At 35.9% G+C, this 15,220-nt stretch overlaps 1 non-coding gene across 1 annotated transcript; it reads right to left on the reverse strand.

The window, feature by feature from the left end:
• Positions 1–14,765: 14,765 nt before the first annotated feature.
• Positions 14,766–14,872, reverse strand: LOC143681761 (U6 spliceosomal RNA). Its single transcript, XR_013174822.1, has one exon. It is a non-coding gene; the product is annotated as a U6 spliceosomal RNA (small nuclear RNA).
• Positions 14,873–15,220: the final 348 nt, after the last annotated feature.

The raw sequence follows: 15,220 nt of genomic DNA on the forward strand, positions 1-15,220 counted from the left end.
ATACCGTGTGCCCAATGCATAACACATTTTAAGTACTTGGCTCCAGCTGATAGCTCCATAATGAGGTTGGAATGTGCTTATCTGTAGGTATTGTACAAAGTCTAAGTGTAGCTATCAGGGTACTGGCATTCCCCTTGGAAAACAGATTTCTGGAACATTTTAGGCTATGTTGAATGCTGAGCCATTTCTACTTTCTCCTTGACTGATTGTAGGGGAGCTCAGTAAGGAAGTCGAGTGACCTGCTTTCTAATGGACAGGGCTGTATCTTCACTGCAGGAAAAGATTTTTAGTGTTGCATTAATGAAAATATGCCATAAGACCAGTACATGTCCTTTTACAGGAAAGATTTCCTAATGTGGCTATGTAAATTCAAACACCTCAAGCATGTCCTGAATTAGGAGCCACATACCGATTTCAGTCCTGAGCTGTAACAAAGGATACTGGAGGGAATGGATATGGGTTCTTGGCATCTCAGAAGAATAGTTTTGAAAGAGAGTCAATTTTGGCAGGATCTCAAGCAGGTCCTTTTGTAAGACATGACAAGTTTTCTCTGTTCCAAGTAAGAATAAACAAGCTATAATTCCTATAAATTATTACCAGGACTTATATATATTTTAATTAAAAAATAATAAACACCCAGTGCGGATGGAGTGTGTGTGTGTCCTTAAGTTGGGAAGATTCGTTTATATTCTACAAGTAAATACAACCTGAAAGTTTGGAGGATGGGGTCTTTTTATTTATTGGAGAAGTGCTCCAAGGCCCATCCAGAATTCTGGAGAAATTTGCTTCTGATATAACCATAAAAGCTTAGGGGATTGAGGTGTCTACCTGACATATTGGGTCTTGATGGTCTTTTGGGAACTCTTATACAGTGCTCACAAATTTTGCTGAATTCCGAGCTGGGATCAAGAGGGACTTATGTCTTCTGACCTCTAATTTTAACTTCTTCTATATTGTTTTGTAGTGTAGACTGATGGAAAGTAGATTTAGAATGTTTAGGTTGAAGAGAAAAGGATTGGAGATTTGAGATATAAAAATAATAAGGTTGAGAATTTTAGGTGATAGGATGTTTGGGGAAGGTGATAGTACTGAGGCCTTTAAAACTAGACTTAATGCAGGAGGAAACAATACTCCAGAAAAAGGTAATTAGTTGGAGTCCAGGCAAGGGGTAGGATTTAAGGAGATCCAGCTGGGATAGGATCCTGTGATAGGCTGAACTCTGTAGGACCTAAAACACATGCTCTTATTTGCATTCCTGTAGGTGTCAGTCCATTGTAAACAGGACCTCTTAAAGATGTTACTTTTAGTTAAGGTGGGCCAACTGCATGGTGGAGGGTCTTAATTGGATTATTGGAGTCCATTATAAGGAAGCTAGGAGCTGAAAATCAATGGAACCCAGAAGAGAAAGGAGAGGCAATTATCATGGGTTGGGAAATCCAAGGAACCCAAGGATTTGGGGTCAGCCAGAATGCTACAGACCCTGGGAGGATGTAAGTCTTCAAGCCAATGCCTTGATTTGTATTTCTGACCTCTGAAACCATAAGCCAATAAATTTCTGTTGTTAAAGCCAGCCCATTGTGTCATATTTATTTTAGCAGCTGGGAAACTAAGTGTCATAGCAAGAAAGGGCCCTGACAACGGGCTGCAAGTAGAAATTAAGGCAGGCATTTGGCACCAGAGGCTTGTTGCCAAGCAGGGTTATGACAGAGGTTGATACCTCCAAAATAGGACTGTAATTGCAAGGACAAGTCCAAGGTAGGGAAAGCCCATTCTGCTTGCTTACACTCTAGATTGAAGCCTAACTTTGATCTGAATGGTCTCTATTTAGTATGAAATGGTTTTATTCTTTTCCATTCACAGTTCATAAACATCTCTATCAAACCTCCCTCTCCTTTCTCTTAAAGAAATCTTAGGCAGGTCCCATTGTTTTTCAGCCATTTTCAGTTAGTCCAGTCCTGCCTGCCCAGAACTTGACTTTTCCTTTGATAGAGGGAAACAAGAACTTGCACTCCGAACAAGAGTTAGAAACTGGATTCTGCCATTTGCTAGCTGTGTAAACTTGGGCAGTGACTTAAACTCTGTCCTCTATTTCCTCTTCTTTAAATAAAGAATCTACATCATAGGGTTGTTGAGAGGATGAAATTCCTTAATATACATAAGGCTCTTAGATTAGTGCTTGGCAAATAATAATATAAGTGCTATCTGTGCTTGATATTAGTAACATTATTATCTGATTAAATCACACTTACTCTGCTCTCCTCATTGCTGTGGCTTAGGGGACCAAGTGTGAGGAGGCAGTATGATCTGCTCTGTCATTTCTACTTCAACTTCAGCATCTTGTAATTTGGAAGAGAATATTGTCTATTCAGGTGTATTTTTTACCCCTCTCACTTCTAGTTCTTATTTCTTGCCTATGTGTATATGGGTGGAGAGAGAGGGGTTGTGGGAGAGTAGAAATTGGGAGACAGAGGCACAGGTCCCTGCAACTGTTTCGCTGGCTACCATGTTGACCATTGGAAGCCTCTGTGATGCCGACATCCAGTTGCTAGATCTTGTGGGGTATATGTATAAATTCGTTTGACTGTCCTGCAGGCTTTTCCACTGCATGCTTCTTTGACATGGGAGATTTCTTCCATTCCCTGCTCCACCCCTCTTTCCCAGCTTCTGCCCCAAATGTCTTACAACCTCCTGTCACTGGTGACCAATGGGCAACCTTCTTTCTTCTTAAGCATTCTTCCTACCTCATTCCCACCAAACTAATAGCCTTGGGGTGCTTGAAATCTTAAAAATAAAGCCTTAAGGGGTGCAAGGGTAGTTCAGTGGTAGAGTTCTAGCCTGCCATGCTGGAGATCTGGGTTTGGTTCTCCGACCATGTATTTCCCAAACAAACAAACAAATGAAAAACAAAGTGAACAAAATTCAGCAAAAATGGTGCTGCAAAAAAGTGATACTCACATGGAAAAAGAATGAATGAAATATGACCCCTGCCATACAGCATACAAAAAAAAAAAAAACTTAAAAATTTGGTTTTAACAAAAGTCTGAAACCTCTATTTAGAAAACAAAGACCACTTTAATATAACAAGAAATATTCAGATCCACTGAATGGTACCACAGTGTCATTTTTGCATGGTAAAGATGTTGGCCTAGGATCATTTTTAAAGGGATACCATCCAACAGGACTGCCCCTGAGGGCCCATGGGTGGGGCGAGGGGACAGCATAAACTCCTGGCCAGAGGAAACATCACTAGCATTAATAGAGAGGAAGGTGAGAAAATATCAGTGATGAGAAGGTCTCCAAAGAACTCACAATGTGTTACATGAAAGTCAGCTTTATATACCCTCCAAGTCCAGAGGGAGGTGCTTCTGAATTATAATGTTAGCAGGCAAGAATTACTGAGTATTCCCCACCTCTCTTCTCCTCTCCATCTAGGCTAAATCTAGGGGAGTCGGAAACCACAACTGGTTTATGAAGTAGAAGATGGAGAAGCCCAAGCCTTGGAAATAGAGAAGCTAACTTTGCCCCTCCCTCGCTCATAGTTGGCTTTTCGCTCAAAGTAGGCAGGTCCAATCTGGGTTGGGGAGAAACTTGTCTTTAAATGAAGTTTGAAGTTTTAGCTACTACATGGGACAATGTAAATGCTGAATAGAGAATGTTCTTGGAACTAATTGTAACTCTTTATTATCCAGGAGTGACCAGAACAGGTTTGTTTTACTGGAGAGTCCATTCAGTGTCAGTGAGAAAGGAGTGCCATGAGTTTTCAGGGACAGTTGTGAGAAAGGATATATTTGCTATGTAATTGCACCCTTTTGCATTCCACTTGATCACTGTAACAGTTACATGTCCCCAGTTTTTAAGAATGATTAAAATGTCATTGATATTTTTATTATTCTTGGTGATACTTGCAAAAAATCTTAAACATGAATGTATAGAGGTGGATGATTAAGTGGCATATAATTTAAAGGATGTGACTATATTAATTCATCATCAAATTATAACTCTACCTTACTTGATTATAAGGAAGGAGGAAGAGGAAGAAAACCTTTGTTGGCCTGTGATGTTTTATGGGTGATGACCTAATTGTACTGGACTCTCATTAGGCATTTCTGTGCCATTTTTGCTCCTTTCTATGGTGGTCCCTGTGTTTACGCTTCTAAGATTTCCTTGCCAGCAGGCTTTGTTTTGGTTTTGCCAATGCGAAGCATGCATGGGAGATTTGGAAGGTTGAATAATTTTGGCAGTAGTGGCCAGTGTGTATTTCAGCAGATGTTTAAATGTGGGGTTTCTACTGGGAGTTTGTCATGCTAGTGCTGGATCCAGGTTTTGGGAAGTTTATGCAGTTTTGGGGAACTTTTTAAAGAAGAACACAAAAATATTTATGCGAAATAACTTATAAAATGGAATGTTTGTTTAGAATAGGCAAAGAAATCACAACAGACTTTTATGGCTATATGTACAATTCTTGATGCATGCTTTTTTTTTTTTTTCCTTCAGGACTTTGTGAATTTTTCCACTGCCTTTGAAAGTTCAACATATTCTTGAAGAAGATTGAGGCCCACTTGATTTTATTATCTTCATAAGAAACTTGATCTTTTTTGTTTGGCTGCTCAAATGTTCTTGCATTGTCTTTGAAGTACACAAACTTTGCTAGACCATTCCTGTTGTTTACTATACTGGGTTAGTTTTCTTTGGAACATGATGCAGCCTTTCAGGGTAGCTTCAAGTCTTTCTTTTCAGGAATTTTTTTCTTAATCATGTCTCTTGATAAGTGTTTGTTCTATCATTTTACTTTTTCCCCTTTGGGAAGCAAGTTAGACTATGCCTTTCTCGCCATAACTGTCATTTTATTTATAATTATTTTTAAACATTTATTTCCATTTCATTTACCTCATTTTCTCATTTGTACTCTTTGTATGCCTTAGTATATTTTAACTGTATCCATTTTCCTTGAGAGCCTTTTAATTTTTCTTTTAGTTCCCTCATGGTCCTTTTACCTCCGCCCCCACCCCCTTCCTGCTAGTCGTATTTCATCTCTCTCCAAATTTTCCTCATATCAACTCCGAACTTTTTCATCTCTGCATTGTGCTCTTGTTTCATAAATGCAATTGATTTTCTACACTTTAAAAAATTCAACATATTTCTTTTTAAGTATTAGGATTCCTTGGTTAAAGTGAAATATTTTATCACCAAATTCTGACCTCCTCCTACCAAAAGATGCTAAATCTTTTTGCGCATATGAATTAGCAAACTGCAAGCTGCAGTAAATTCCTCTGTCTGGTATAAGCTGAAGAGGAGCAGTCCTAGGTTTCAGAGGACTGTGGAGGACAAACAGAAAAGTTCCACTTTGATTCTGGAAAACTGTTTCTTCGCAAAGCAACACAGGAACCCTAAGCTGCCTAAATGCTGTTTGGATGTTCATTTGATGAAATGGACATATGAGATCTGTCTTACACCAATTATATGGGAAATATTTTGTATAATTTTTTCCCCAAGAACATAGATATTTTGTCACTGTACCTGTAGCAATGTCTCTAGAAACATCCCTTTCCATTAAGAACCTCCCTTAAATGCCACCTCTTAAGGATGGTTACTGAACTAGAGGGTGAATTTGACACATCTTTTCTCAGACTTTTGACTCAGATGCAAAAATAATAGTACAACCTAGTATAAAGTTAGTTTAGTTTAGAATTTATCATCATTTATTACTTTTTATAAATTTCTATAGCTTATACTGTTATTTTTTATGTCATTAATTGGTCTAGAGCAACAAACATGGGTTTTTCCTGAGTACATTTTTAAATAACTTTGTAATAGGAAAAAGGTTTTGTACATGTTCTTGGAAATACTTGTGTATGTATAGAAAGGAGGGGTTGATTAGTTTTCTCTGAAGTAATTTATGATTTCTAACTTTCTAATGTTCCTTGGATATGTACCAAATGATGGAAAATAAACAGTGAACTTTATGATTCTTGAAAAAAAGTTCATGGTAAAAAGTTTGGTGGTGATTTTCATCTGCTTCTTGACAAAAGGTTTCTGGTATAAAGGTTACTTCTTCATATGCTTTTCTTGTTCTTTTCTTCCTTTTTTTGGTGATATCTTTCAACAGATCTGTGCGGCTTTTTGATTGATGACTCATCTTTGAAAGAGGGAGCAGTTCCTGTATTATCTGTCACAGGATGTTTAAGTTGGGGAGGTATCAGGACCATGTTCTAGATTGGATGGAATTTTTCTCACCTGTCATTTTTTTAAAATCTGTGTGTGAATTTGTTTAGACTACTTTCCTCAAGTCAAGTTTAATAAGCAGTTAGTCAACTTCCCCCCCATTCAAAGTTTTTCTTTGTTCTCCAGCAGCCACTATTTCCTGCAAACACAACTTGTCTAAACAACTCTGTCACCTCTGCTGCTCAGAGCCACACACGGTCCAGGGAAGCTGTTGGTGCTTACCTGTGCAACCTACTCTTATTTTGCAAAAAAAGGGACTTGAGATTTTGCACCTAAGTATGTGCCCCTCAGCTTCAAAGGAGATTGTGATGGTTAATTCTGAACTCAGCCTCTGCTCCCTGTTTATTGTCTTCCAACATTTCTACTTGACCTCCATTTCTTTTGGCAGCTCTTCCATATATATGTGAAATTTTGGGTTTTATCTGTATCCTAGTTTCACTGATAGTCAAGTTTGCATTTTTGTTTCCTTTGCTCCTGTATTTCTCAAAGTACAGTTCTCAGTCCATGTGCATCATAATTACTTGGAATCTTTATTAGAAGTTTAGATATTTAGGGCCCTTTCCTAGACCAACTAAGTTAGTCTCTCAGTTTGGAATTGTATATTTAAAATTTTATAAAGGATTCATGATGATTTGTATGTATATATAGATGTTCACAACCATTATCTTAGTGAATGAATGAATAAATGATACGGTTTTAAAGAGTTCCCTTTTTCCATATAACAGTTTGCAAAAAATTTTCTCCCAATACATTTCATGATGTATTTTTTCACCATTGTCTTTTTTTCATATTGCTCTATTCTGTATATAAGAAAGGTTCTATATGTGATTATTTTCCTATTTGTTTTCTAAGCATATAAAAATCCATAGGGCTTCAGTTCATTTTAGGAACACTCCATACAACATGCATACTTTTTGTCCTACTCATTGCCTGCAATTCAGAAAGTTTTCCCATCTTTCTGATTCATCTCAAGCCCTGGTGAAATGACTGATGACTCCAAATATAAATATTGGCAGCTCTTAGAGCTATATAATATATCCAGATCTCTGGGGTTTCCTTTAGAGAACTTGTAAGATATACTCAATGTATGTAGCGAGTCAATTCTCATGAGCTAAACCTCTTGTGAACAGCTTGCTGGAGCTGTAAAATGGAGAAGCCTTTGTTAAGAGTGGATGGGGAGTTTGTAATTGTCTTTTATCTTTCTGTCTACTCACTATTCCACATGTGATAACAAGAATTGGGAATTTCAAAAGTGAAGAAGGTGGCATTTTGTGTTTCAGATGCCTTGGTTTTTGTCACACTCGGTTTCCTGTGAGCTGATCCCTTTCAGGCTGTCTTGAGGTTGATGTCAAAATAGCAACTAATTAAAAGTGGAAAATTTAGTTTGTATTAAATTAGATTTAATAAACAGGGAAATGCTTAAGACAGGATCCAAACACTGCAAATGGAGCACTCTCCTCTAAAGCAACTCATATATATATATATATATTTTTTTTTTTTGCATGGGCAGGTACCAGGAATCAAACCCGGGTATCTGGCATAGCAGGCAAGAATTCTGCCATTGAGTCACCATTGCACTGTCCCCTAAAGCTATTTTTAAAGTGACATTGTGTAGAAGGTAAACTCTGCTGCCCATTGCCAGCAACTCCTTAGATGATCAGTTCAACCCTAACTTTACATCATGTTTAAGTTAAAACCTAGAATTTTATATGGAAACATCTAGGGCAACCATGTTTTGGGCCAGGATAAGCAAAACGTTGTGTAATATAGGTTCCTTTTATTAATGACAGTGTGGTTTAGCATTTGAAGAATGTTGCAATTGGAATTTCTCTGTTATGCATAAATCATAAAAGGTGGGAAAGAGAAGGAAATTAACCTTTTGAGTTCCAGCTATGTCTTGGGCACTAAGAGACATAGCTGTTTCATTGTGTTCCATCTTTGTTAAAACCACTCAGTATTACTATCTACATATCAGTGACAGCAAAACTGAGACTCAGAGGAGTTAAGCTGCTAAAAGTCACTTAGATTGTTAAGTGGCAGAGCTGGGATTTGAGTCCTGGCACATGGCTACTTCCTATAACATTACACAGTTGTTTCACCAGCTTTTCTGCTTCCTCAGAAGTGAAATTTTGGACAAATTTGAAAATGGATAAAAATGCGTTGGAATTTTTACAATGTTCTTTTTATTGGTTATCTTAATTTCTTTGGGAAGAATCATATTAGAATCTGCTTAATAAATACATATACATACATAGGATATAAAGTTTGTCAAAATTCTTACTCTGTGGGAATTGGAAAGACTGGTCTTTGAATTCAGAAAGTCTGGGTACTATACCCTTGAGCAAGTTACTTTTTGAACTCAGTTTTCTCTTCTGTTAAATGGGAATAATAACATAAAGTTAGCAACTTTCAAAATTGGAGAATCAGTTAGAAATAATGTATATAAAGTGTCTTGTACAGCAAATGGCATGTAGCAAGACTTAAAAAAATGGCAGCAAGTTTTACTATTGACGTGCATGAGACTATATTTGTTGAGGTTGTTATGTTCATTATGGATAGTGATTGCTAAACTTCTAAAAGTCTGTATTTCTGTATTTACTTCCGTGCTCACACTGCAAATATTCTTGGATAAGCACACCAGTTGGATACGGTAATGATATTCTAGCATTTTTTTACCTGGTTGTATAGTACATCAGTAAAAATGTCCTTAATAGGATTTATGGTCTCTCTTTCTCTCTCTGTATATATACTTATAAAATAAATACAGACTATGTATTTATATATTTTCTGTAAGACATCAAATAATTTTATAATATTGGTGAATTCTGCTTGTTTTATGAAGATAATAATTTCATTAAAAAATTTTTATTTTACACATTTCAAATATGCAAAAACTAATTTTAATGAATGTCATGTACCCATCAGCCATATTTAGTGATCATAAACATTTTGCCACATTTGCTGTAGCTATCTCTCTTTTTTTTTTTAGGATTCAATTTATCAAACATTAATGTGCAAACTACTTGGGAGAACGTGTCAAAATGTAGATTCTTATTCAAAAGATCTGGGGTGAAGACAGATTCTTTTTTTTTTTTAACTTTTTTTATTGTATAGCACAACATATATATGAACCAAAGAAATAAAAAAGCCATAGTTTTCAAAGCACTCTTTAACAGGTAGTTACAGGAGAGAGCTCAGAATTTTCGGGGGGTAACATATGATCCTTTCATATTTTTCCTTCTAGCTGCTGCGGAATACAGGAGGTTAGAGGGCTTAAATATGTTTTTATCATCACAATAGACTTTTTTCCTTCTTTTTTTGTGAACAATATTATACATCCAAAAAAGCTCTAGATTTCAAAGCACAGCACCAGAATTAGCTATAATATTATATATACAAAAAAGCTATAAATTTCCAAGCACAGCACCACAATTAGTTGTAGAACATATCTCAGAGTTTGACATGGGTTACAATTTCACAATTTTAGGTTTTTCCTTCTAGCTGCTCTAAAATACTGGAGACAAAAAGAGATATCATGTTAATGATTCAGCATTCACATTCATTTGTTAAGTCCTATCTTCTCTGAATAACTCCACCATCACCTTTAATCTTTCCATCCCTCTCTTTAGGGGTGTTTAAGCTATGGCGATTCTAAATTTTTGCTATTGGAAGAGTCTGTTACTAATATAGGGTAGGGAAATGGGACTATCTGATGTTCTGGAGAGGCTGGGCTAGGTTTTAGGACTTATCTGGACTAGGGACCCATCTGGAGGTTGTTCTTTTGGTTTCTGGAAAGTTACTCTAATGCATGGAACACTTGTGGAATCTTATATATTGCCCTAAGTGTTCTTTAGGATTGGCTGGAATGGTCCTGGTTGGGGGTTGGCAGGTTATGATAGGTAGCAAGGTCTACCTGAAGCTTGCATAAGAGCAACCCCCAGAGTAGTCTCTTGATTCTATTTGAACTCTCTCTGCCACTGATACTTAATTAATTACACTTCTTTTCCCCCTTTTAGTCAGGATGGAATTGTTGATCCCACAGTGCCAGGTCTGGATTCATCCCTGGGATTCATCTCCCTTGTCGCCAGGGAGATTTTCACCCCTAGATGTCAGGTCCCACATAGGTGGAAGACAGTGATTTCACTTGCAGAGTTGGGTTTAGAGAGATTGAGGCCACATCTGAGCAACAAAAGAGGGCATCCAGAAGTAACTCTTAGGCATGCCTATAGGTAGTCTAAGCTTCTCCGCTACCCACATAAGTGTCACAAGAGTAAGCCTCAGATGGAGGGCATGGTCTATTGATATGGATGTCCCTAAAGTTTGACATGGTCTCAGGGGATCCCCTGATGGTAAGGTTTAATAGTTCTATATTTTTCCCCCATCTCTCAGGGGACTTTGCCAATACTTTTTGATTATCTGCTTAATATACTCGAAGGTGTATCCAGACATTACAATAATCTATACAGGATTAAAGGACCACTTTCTTATTCTGTGTCCCCTGTGTTTCAGTTGTTCAAATGAGCTATACTATAGGTTGAATTAGAGTATACAGTACAGAAAATTTCAGTTCCAGAACAAATGAACCTTTCTTCCATTGGTTTCAAAGAGTATGTGTGGTTCTAAAATATAGACACTGTCTTTCTTACCCCTATGTTCTGAATTACTGTAACCCCAACCTGTTCGGCTTTGTTCTATCTCTAAGTATCAGGTTATATATATAAAACAACCTCTCAAAATCCAGAAATAATAATCACCACTTTGAACTTAATATGACTGCTCTAAAAGCTTATAATCTAGGCCCTTGTTTTCTTATAAGCATTTTCTAAAGGTGACCACACCATCGTTGTTTTTTTGTTTCTGGCTTATTTTGTCTCACCAAATGTCCCACATGTTCACTCACATTGTTGCATGCCTCACGACATTGTTCCTCTTTGTAGCAATGCAACCTTCATTCATAAGTATACACAATTGCTCACCAGTCTACTCCATCAGTGCATTCTTCAGTTACTTTTGCATTCTTTGGGCATCATGTATAGGGTCCAAAGTCCACAGTCCATCAACATTCTCAATTTTAGATAATTTCATTGTTCCTAAGAGAAAGAAAACCAATAAACATACCCTTGCCAAATAGGAAATCTAAACCTCCTCTTAACTCTTGTCCCTCCCTCCATTATTTCCCTCTGCTGTTGCTATGGTAGTGCTGATGGTTTCCTTTTGAACATAGCTCATAGCATGCAATAACCGTTTTCCTCCTGTACCCTGGACTTAAACACTCTTTATACAAGAATCATATCTTTGAAGTAATTCTTACAAGAACTCATTCATATTTCTATTTTTATGAATATAATAAATAATAATAAAGTGTTAATCAGTGGGACATGTAGGTCTGTACCGCCCCTTTCAATCTGTTTCATCTTCAATATGGTAATATTACTTACAGACTCACTAGAGAATCACCTTCACTCCTATCTGTTCCCTTACATTGGAGTTGAACCTCATTAACTAACAGGTTACCCATCTCTAGCTTCTATGGATCTCTAAGTCCCCTATATTTTACATTATAAGCCTCTGATTATACCTTTATGCTGGTAATAAAAGTGGAACCATACAATATCAATCTTTTTGTGTCTGGCTAACTTCACTCAGCATCATGTCCTCAAGGCTTATGAATCTTGTCATGTGCTTCAGGATGTCATTTTGTTTTACTGCTGCATCATATTCCATTGTATGTATATACCACATTTTGTTGATCCACTCATCTGTTGATGGCATTTGGTTGTTTCCATCTTTTGGTGATCGTGAATAAGGTGCTATGAACATCGATGTGCAAATGTGCATTTGTGTCATTACTTTCAGCTCTTCTGGGTATATGCCAAGTAGTGCTATTGCTGGGTCATAGGGCAACTTGATATTTAGTTTCCTAAGGAACTGTCAAACACGCTTCCATAGTGGCTGTACCACTATAAAGTCCCACCAGTGGTGCAGAAGTATCCCAGTTTCTCCACATCCTCTCCAACATTTTTAATTTCCTGTTTGTTTAATAGCAGCCATTCTTATAGGTGTGAAGTGGTATCTCATTGTAGTCTTGATTTGCATTTCCCTTATATAGACAATGAAAATGAGCATCTTTTCATGTGTTTGGCCATCTGTATTTGCTCTTCAGAAAAATGCCTCTTCAAATCTTTAGCCCATTTTATAATTGGATTGTTTGTTCTTTTGTTGTTGAGTTGTATGATTTCTTTGTATATACAGGAAATCAAACCCTTGTCCAATGGTGATTTCCAAATGTTTTCTGCATTGAGTTGGCTGCCTCTTAACTTTTTTGACAAAGTATTTTGAAGTGCAGAAGCATTTGATTTTGAGGAGTTCCCATTTATCTATTTTTTCTTTTGTTGCTTGTGCTTTGGCTATAAAGTTTAGGAAGTTACCTCCTATTACTAGGTCTTGAAGTTGTTTCCCTACATTTTCTTCTAGAAGTTTTTTTTTGTCTTTAATTGTAAGTAATTTTATTCATTATGCCAAGCTCTGTTCTCATTTATCTTAATAAATTTTCATTTTAAGTAATTACTTAATTAGAACAGAGCTTGGTGCAACCATTTATTGCCTGTAAGAGAACCACTTTAGATACAAAGACCAGAGAGGTTGAAAATGAAGGAATGGAAAACAGTACTGAGATACTACATGCAAATAGTACCTAGAAATTAAATAGGCACACTAGAATAATAGATAAAAATTAAAACAACCATAGTTATAAAAAACAAAGAACATTTTATATATATATGAAAGTGTCAACCTCTGAAGAACATGTAAAAATTATAAACTTATATACAGGGAACAGTAGAGCACCAAAATATATGGAGGAAAAAATAAATATGTGTCTATTTGGATAGACATATAACTCTCTATCACGGTAAATAGTTCTATAATAATAGTTGGACAGTTCAATTTTCCATTTCACAAATGAATAGAAAAACTAGACAGATGATTGATAAGGAAATAAAGGACTTAAACAACACTATAATCCAACTAGTTCCAGCAGAATATATGTTCTTCTGGAGTCCATGTGGGACATTCACAGAATAGATCATATGTTACACTACAACCTACATAAAAATAAAAACACTGAAAACATAAGTAACTTCTTTGACTGAGTGAAATGAAATTAGAAATTGATAACAAAAAGGAAAGTGGGAAGTTCCACACATATGCAGAAATTGAACAATATGCTCAATCAACCAAAGGGTCACAGATGAAATCATGAGGAATATTAGAAAACACTTAGAAGATATACAAAATTGAATATACAACATAACTTATAGGATGCCCTGAAAATCTTGCTAATAGAGAAATTTAGCCATAAACACCTGTATTTAGGGTGGGCAATGGTGGCATAGTGGCAGAGTTCTCACCTGCCATACTGGAGACCCGGGTTCAATTCCTGGTGCCTGCCTATGCGAAAAAAAAAAAAAACTGCATTTAAAAAGAATAACAATTTTAAATTAATACCAGAATTTGCAACTTAAGGAAATAGCAAAAGAAGACCAAATTAAACCCAAATCTGGTAGAAGGAAGGAAATAAAGATTAGATCACAGATAAATCAGAGAACTGAAAAACAATAGAATCAGTACAACTAAAAATCAGTCTTTGAAAAGATCAACAAATTTGAAAATCTGATAGCTAGGTAAAGAATGAAAGAGAGAAGAAACAATTCATTAAAGTCAACAACAAGAGTAGTGACATTTCTAACAACCTCAGAAATAAAATGAGTTTTAAGAAAATACTACAAACATTTCTGCCCCAACAGATTAGATATCTTTGACAAGATGGCCAATTCCTAGAAGCCCACCTTGTCCACTTTATAATATTTACTCTTAAAAGTTCACTTTTTAAAAAAAAGTACATATTTTTGAAAAGCAGGTATTTTATGTAATCATGTATTCTACTTTTTATATTATTCATAATTTTATGTTATCTTTTGTCTTTCTAGCTTAGTTATTATGCAACATTTTTAAAGCAATTAATAATCTCTTTGAGTCAAGGCTGTTAGTCAATGCAAATATACAGGCAAACAAAACAGTCAATTGTCTGCCCTGTAGTGTTTAAGTTTAGTTTACAAAGGATAATTTAAAGTTAAAAAATGACAATATTAACTATGTATATAGTATCGAAGGATGTCATTTTTTTATTAATTAAAAAAAGAAATTAACACAACATTTAGAAATCATTCCATTCTACATATGTAATCAGTAATTCTTAATATCATCACATAGATGTATGATCATCATTTCTTAGTACATTTGCATCGATTTAGGAAAAGAACTAGCAAAGCAACAGAAAAAGATATAGAATGTTAATATAGAGAAAAAAATAAAAAAAATAATAATAATAAAAAATAAAAAATATATATATAAAAAAGGAAAAAGAAAAAAACAAGAGACACAAACAAACAAACAAACAAACAAAAAAAAACTATAGCTCAGATGCAGCTTCATTCAGTGTTTTAACATAATTACATTACATTTAGGGATTATTGTGCTGTCCAAAAAATATGGAACGCTTCACGAATTTGCGTGTCATCCTTGCGCAGGGGCCATGCTAATCTTCTCTGTATCGTTCCAATTTTAGTATATGTGCTGCTGAAGCGAGCACTAGAAGTTTTATATTATATTTAGGTATTTGATCCACTTTGAGTTAATTTTTGTGTAGGGTGTAAGGTAGGGGGTCCTCTTTCATTCTTTTGACTATAGATATCCGGTTCTTCCATGCCCAATTATTGAAAAGACTATTTTGCCCCAGTTCAGAGGATTTGGGGGCCTTGTCAAAAATCAGTTGACCATACATTTGGTGGTCTATTTCTGTACTCTTAATTCAATTCCATTGCTCAATGCTTCTATCTTTGTGTTAGTACCATGCTGTTTTGACCACTGTGGCTGTATAGTAGGTTTTAAAGTCAGGGACTTTCTAAAGAACTTCGTTCTTGTTTTTTAGGATGCTTTT

Source organism: Tamandua tetradactyla, chromosome 4 (genome assembly GCF_023851605.1).
Source record: "Tamandua tetradactyla isolate mTamTet1 chromosome 4, mTamTet1.pri, whole genome shotgun sequence".
NCBI lineage: Eukaryota > Metazoa > Chordata > Mammalia > Pilosa > Myrmecophagidae > Tamandua > Tamandua tetradactyla.